The sequence below is a fragment of the Sarcophilus harrisii genome, chromosome 5 (assembly GCF_902635505.1).
Source record: "Sarcophilus harrisii chromosome 5, mSarHar1.11, whole genome shotgun sequence".
NCBI classification, from domain to species: Eukaryota; Metazoa; Chordata; class Mammalia; order Dasyuromorphia; family Dasyuridae; genus Sarcophilus; species Sarcophilus harrisii.
The window spans coordinates 259710540-259717564 of NC_045430.1; the positions used below are offsets into that span (position 1 = coordinate 259710540).

General features: G+C 38.1%; 1 pseudogene; it reads left to right on the top strand.

Annotated features, from left to right (window-relative positions):
* The first annotated feature begins 1335 nt into the window (after positions 1-1335).
* On the top strand, positions 1336-1436 carry LOC111721187 (annotated as a pseudogene).
* Positions 1437-7025: the final 5589 nt, after the last annotated feature.

Genomic DNA, 7025 nt, shown 5'->3' on the forward strand with positions numbered 1-7025 from the left:
CTCCCTTTAGCATAATTTATCATCTATTTCTCCTGGTCTCCCTCTTTCCTTGGCTTCTATGATCTTTAATATATCTCTGATTACTAGTGTATGTGTTCTTTAATGAATCATTATCAACTCCTAATCCCTAAGCATTCGTGTATCTAAGACCTTCTTCTCTCTCTTTACTTCCAGTAATCTCATTCATTTCCACATTCCCAAGTATTTCTATGCAGATGATCCCCAGACCTTAGTATCCAGCCCTAATATCTCTCCTGAACCCCAGAACATCATCCACTGTCTACTGGTCACCTACCCCTAGATGATCTCTGAGCTTCCTTAACACATATCCAAAACAGAATTCATTACCTTCCCCCTTTCCCCAACTTCCTTTATTCTCATTGTTATTAAAATACTACCATCTTTATAGATCCAGCTTTTAAAATTCAGAATTAACCTGTGCTCTCTGCCATCTCCTATATCCAATCAGGTGTCAAGTCTTATCAATCCTACTTTGACAACATTTCTGACATCCATCTCCTTCACTTCACTCCCACATCCATTGATCTATTTCAGTCTTTTATCACTATTTGCCTAGAATAGGCTCTCTTTCCTTTTCTGGTACCTCACCCCCTTCTCCATCCTCCACACAACTGTCAAAACAAATATTCTAAGACATAGACCAACGATGGCCTTCTCTTACTCAATAATCTCCAATGGCTCCCCATTGTCTCTAGAAGAAAATAAAAACTTTGCAGTCTGACATTTGAAACCCTACAAAATCTGACTCCAATCCTTCTTTCAAATTTAATTTCATAGTAATAAAAAAATCACACACTCAATGCCATTTATCCTTTAACTTGATTTTCAACATATTCCCTCTGTGACTTAGCACAAACTGTGCCAGCCAAGTTAGAAATATGTTTCTTGCTCATCCATTTCTCTTAGAATCATAGTCTTCTGCCTGCCATCTGGGGAGAGGGTGGAGGGAAGGAGGGGAAAAGTTGGAACAGAAGTGTTTGCAAGGGTCAATGTTGAAAAATTACCCATGTGTATGTTTTGTCAATAAAAAGCTACACTACTACTACAACAACTACTACTACTACTACTACTACTACTACTAATAATAATAATAATAATAATAATAATAGAATGATAAAAATGATAAAAAAAGAAAAATAAAAGGCCTCCCCTCATTCATATGGAGGATTCTTGAGAGTTCCGGCTGGCTTTCTTTCTACTTATACTGGTATTCCCTCTATTGAGTGGTAGTCCAGTGCCTGGAACACAATAAGCATTTAATAACTGCTTGTTGACTGACTAACAGACTAATCCTCCTTTAGGACTTAATTTAGTACTTTCTTCAGCAACATCTATTCTAAAATTGGAATGACACAGAGAAGGTTAGCATGGACCCCAAGCAAGGATGAGACGCAAATTCCCAAAGACTTAGTTTAGACACTACTTTCTACAGGAAACCTTTCCTGAGATCCCTCATGCTCTCAACTGATCCTTCATGTTGCTTCCCTCCAGTAAAATATAAATTTCTCGAGGGCTACATTCATTTCTGTGTTTTTCTTATTTTTCTCCCTGACACCTGACACTTTTTCTGGAACAGAATAGGTACTTAAGCTTTATTGAATTACTTTAATATTAAGCACTTAAACCAAGCTTCAGATGTACACAGTTAGGAATCCCTTCTACAAAAAGCTGCCCATAGAGAAAAAAGCTGCAGCTGTCCAGTTCAGTTACTAGGCACATTGGCAATGAGCACAAAAGACTGGGCCAGATGACAAAAAGCCTTGGAATAAAATAAAATAAATCATCCCAAACCACCCCGTGTCACACATTTACACACACACACACACACACACACACACACAGAGTCTAAATACAAGCTGTCTAATATGGTCAAGACATTTAATTTTATGACAATATTTACTGTTCAGTCTTTTCAGTCATTTCCAACTCTCCATAATCCCATTTGGAGTTTTTTGGAAGAGATACTGGAGTGATTAGCCATTTCCTTCTCCAGTTCATTTTACAGATGAAGAAACTGAGGTAAATAGGGTGAAGTGACTTGTCCAGGTCATATAACCAGCACATGTCTGAAGCCGGATTTGAACTCAGGAAGATGAGTCTCCCTGTGTCCAGGCCCAGAGCTCTCTCCACTGTGCCATCTAGCTGCCTCAACAATACTTAGATCGCCTCAATTACCAGAGTCCTCATTTCTTTCCTTTTATTCAAAAAATTTGGGGAGAGAACGGGGGTCTGTTATATAGACCAATCTAATTGGATTCCCCTACTGGATAAAACCAGACAGGGTATTTTCATCCCTTCAGTATTTCCTGAGCATCCATTTCAATTCAACAGCCATACAACATGCATTCCATGTCAGATTTTGGATGAGGCTAGAAGGTACAAAGCCTCCCTTGGAGGCTCCTGCCCTCAGGCAGGTAATGTGTCTTCTGAAAAGTACATACAAAATGGATACCAGATAAATAAAAGCTTTGGGGGCAACGCCCTGTTTACTGGTGGAATCGGGAAAAACTTCCAGAGGAGCCCGGAATGGATTGCAAGGGATGGGAAGACAAGGGAGAACATTTCATTCATAGGATGACCTTTACAAAGGTTAGCCACTGGAGAAGGAATCTTAGGAAACAGGCTAAAAGGAAGGGCAAATAGATGGTATATGATCCATCGACTGGAGAAGACTTCATGGAGTGGATGGAATTCGAGATAAGCCACAGAGAGAGTTGGGGATCTGACAGGCAGAGGTGGGAGGGGAAGGGCATTCCAAACAAAAGGAACAAGGTCACAGATGAAAGAGCACAGTATGTATAATGGAGAAGGGGTAGGAGGTAGAGAAGTACAGGATATTATGCAATATCCCAAAAGAAGGAACAGCTAAACGCCTAAGGCTCTAGGGGTGGGCCTTGCCAGGGTTATTTCCCTGCGTTATTTAAGGGCACTAGGAAGTAGCCCGGGGGCTGGTATTGGTTATTTGGGAATTGGAAACTGGCCAGGGTGCAGAAAAGAGCGGGGGATGGAGGGAGAGCTGACATTTGTGTTGGGTTCTGGAGAGTCTTTGAGTTGGATATAGAGCTGGAAAACAAATGCAGGGATTATACAGAAATGAACCAGCATGTAACATAGAGAGAGAGCTTAGCACAGTGCTTGGCCCAGAGTGAGTGATTAATAAATGTTTGTGATTTGATTGATTGATTGATTAGAAGGAGTGAAAATGAGACTATGAGTGCTAGAGCAAATGAGGTGAACCTTGGTTATTGACTGAACCTTAATCTAAATGGAACTATGGGTAGATAAGTGGGTTCCACGGCCTTTCCCCACACAGACACTTCTCCCAAAGGGAAGTGATGAGAGGCTATTACTCAAAATCTGCCTCATACTATCTCTCTGAGTCAGACATTTTTTGAGAATTCTTGCTAGGCTATTTTAAGAAGAGAGTTCGAGGCATGGGGGTAGAATAGAGATAAAAACACAGGTATCCAGAGAATGGGGCTTGTGTGACTATGCAAAATTATTATATTAAATTTAGAATCAAAGGCCCTGGATTCAAGTCCTGACTTCTAAGTAACACATGAGTTATCATAGTCAAGTTTTTCAATTTCTTTGGGTTTCAGTTTCCTCTTCCATAAAATAATGGGATTTCTCAGATTTCTTCTAGATTTTGCTTCTATGATCTCAGAAGACTGAAAAGCTTGGTTGACAACACAAAGACAGCACGAGGTATGACAGAAACATGTCCTTAATCATGGATGATCCATTGAAATATAGACATCCAAATTACAAAGTATTTTTATCTTATGAATCTTGAGTCTCTACCAAAATTTCATATTCTTTTTCATGTGTTCTTTCCTATTTCCACTGAAATATTAAATACTTAAATAATAGATATAAATGAAGGCAAAATTAATTTTCTAAAAAGTAGAAAGAGTGAAATAGATTTTGAAAAAAAAGATCATCAAAAATAATGACAACATCCATAACAAAATGCAAAGTTCTATGGGCCTTCTGGGAGGAAAGAAAGGGTTCAAGGGGACATTAGTTTTTAAAGCTATTCAGAACCAACTTGCCTATATCCCCAGAACAAGATCCTCTTTTTCTCATCATTTACTATTTCATTATTCCCTGTTCAGAAGCAGCATTTTGCAACGTGAAATTTTCTCTTCTAAAGCTTGTTTGAATTGTCCTCAATCTCAAGGGGGGGAAACTAGTCCAAAAAATCCATTTTGTGGACTGTTTGGCAACATGACAGTTTCAGGTCATGTTTCCCCAGGCCGTGCAGGATGGAGTGAAGTCAAAAACACTCAGATCTATATCCCCCTTGTGTTGTCTGTAAAGGACAATTGCTGACACTTCTGTCTAGCTCATTAGTCATGCTGGATTGCCCTAATGGTGCCATCTTCACCACATGAGCTAGATTCTTCTTTCTTGTCTCTGTTTTAGCAGAAAATCACAATGGCTGCAGAATCATCTTGAATTCATAGAAATATTGGTGGCATGATCTGCATGACTGTAGCTGAAGGATGCACTCAGCAGGAATGTTTCATCTGGGCTACTGAGATAGTCACTCAGTTGCCAAAATGTTTTTCCAACATATACATATGAAAATATATATATATATATATATATTGGATCCCCTCCAGTAACAAAAATATTGAATAAAAATCATTTCATGCAGATTCTATACCTCTTAAAATACCTTATGTTTATTAAGGTAGATTTTCCTTCATGCTGGACTGCCTGTGGGCACTTCAGCCATGCTAACTCAATCAAAGCAAAGCAAAGTGGGAATGAATTCATTTTCAGGTAAAAAATAAAAAGCCATGGGAGTCGGCCTGCTCACACAGGCATGTGGTAAGGGCACAGCATAAGTTAGTAACAGCTCTCAAGGTCAAGATAAGATACCCACAAGTTCCATCAGCAAGGAGAGACAAATTTCACTGCTGGAAAATATCGTAATGAAAATTACATGGAAAAGTTGTAAACTGTTTAACAGATTTAATGGAATCCAGGAGAAAGCTCCGTTATAAGAAGTTTAATCATTCATTGTAAGCACTGGATGGTTAGTGGTTGGGTAAGGAGGCAAAAAAATCCCCTCCGTGTCTGATTGCAGCCTGAACATTGGGAATGGTGAGGGAGTCCGTAGCAGGAACTCAACAGTTAAGTTTTCATTCCATTAGAAAGTTTTCCAGTCTTAAAAAAAATTTTAATGATCTTTCCATCTTTCCATCCTAGTTATTTAATTGATGACCTTGGCATAGAAGGAGAATGGTTAATGGCACACAATTAGTTCAGCACTGACATCAACTAAATAGCAATTTTGCTATTTAAAGATGTTAACGTTTTCCCCACGTCACCATCTGCACAGAGGTCCATTCTGATTGAATTCACATAGTGGCTATCAACGGTACAATTGAAAATCATTGTCAGCATCGTCAGGTAATAGCCACCAAAGGTTTTCTTTTCAAACAAAAGGGATGAAAATTCCTGTAATTTGTTTCAGCCACTCTCTTCAAGAATCAAAAGATAGTTACCTAAAAATGGAATCATGAACCTAGAACAAAAGGGGCACATTGCATCTAACAAAGCAGACCTGAGAACTGTCATTTTCCCCAAAAGCTAAAAACCCAATTAACTGCTATAATAGAATACTTTTTATTAAATTGCTAGAAAAGGGGGGGATAGGAAAAAGGAAGGTTGATGAAGAAAATACCATATCTTAAGCCACATTCCCCTTTCCATTCCCATCCCACCCCTGAAGAGATCTACGTGCAGATTGGGAAAGATTAACTCAGACTTATCTATCAAAGAACAGGAGGAATATCCTCATCAAAAAGGATAAAATAGAAAGGATGAAAAAACCCATCTACTAATTCTACCTTCCTATAGTTACATACAAAGATGAAAAACTTGTGAAAAATTCAATTATCTGTTATGCTTATAAATAAAGTTAGTGTGATTTTTTCCCACTGAATTCATGATTTAGGGGATCTTAACTGATTAAACCAACCAAGTATTTAGTCACAATTCAAAAAAGACTTTCTCCTAATTTAAACAAAATGCTAAGATAATTTCTCATTTTTTCATCATCAAGGTTATTCCAATTCAGTAAATTATTGAAAATATATGCTATAAACATATCAGTGTATAAATGTATGCTCATATTAAAATTTTATCTTGTTCTAATTCTTCTGATCACTACCTCCTTTCTAATCAATATAGTAAATTGATAAGTGATCAATATACAATGGTAATAGCAGGAAATAAGATTGCTAAGGAGAACCTAGAAGTCATATACAAACTATCCCAAAAATCAATGGAGCATCATTTACAAATTTTGTCACATATTAACCAAAAAACATACCCATGGTAACCTGTGCTAAGTCAGTAGGAGCCCTCTAGATTTTGCTGCTAAGGCCTATTTATAGGCTGGTCCTATGACAAATTCCAGACGTTGTCGATATGAACAAGAGACTGCCAAATGGTGCTGATAATTTTGAGATAATGTGAACATGCTAACTTTGAAGATTTCCTGACAATTTTGAGATGACTTGGGTATGTTAATGAACTAACTCCAGGTAGCACAAAAAAGAGTCTGTTCCCCACCAAAAAATCTACAAAAATGAGATCTCAAACTTCCGTCTCCTTTGGGTCCATGCTACCAAGTGTCTCATCTCCAATAACCATGATCACCTGTAGGATTATCTTTGTCTCTCCCCCTCCATCCTCTTCCCCATCGCTGGCTGTTCTCATCATTCCATCCCTTATCCCTACACCTCTGTGTCCCTTTTGCCATTTGTCTCTGTACTTTCTATGTTCTTATACCCCTAGTGCCTTATTAAGTAGAATTGCTGTCTCACTTCCTGCTGCCATCATAGTCATTCCCAATAAGTATCTAAGGAAGAGGGTATATCTGCCCTATTTCACAATTTCAAAAATAATCAACTTGTGTCTCTTTACCAACAATTTTCCGTGGTAGCTATTTATAAATGTTAAGGGAAAAGGTAAAAATGAAGATT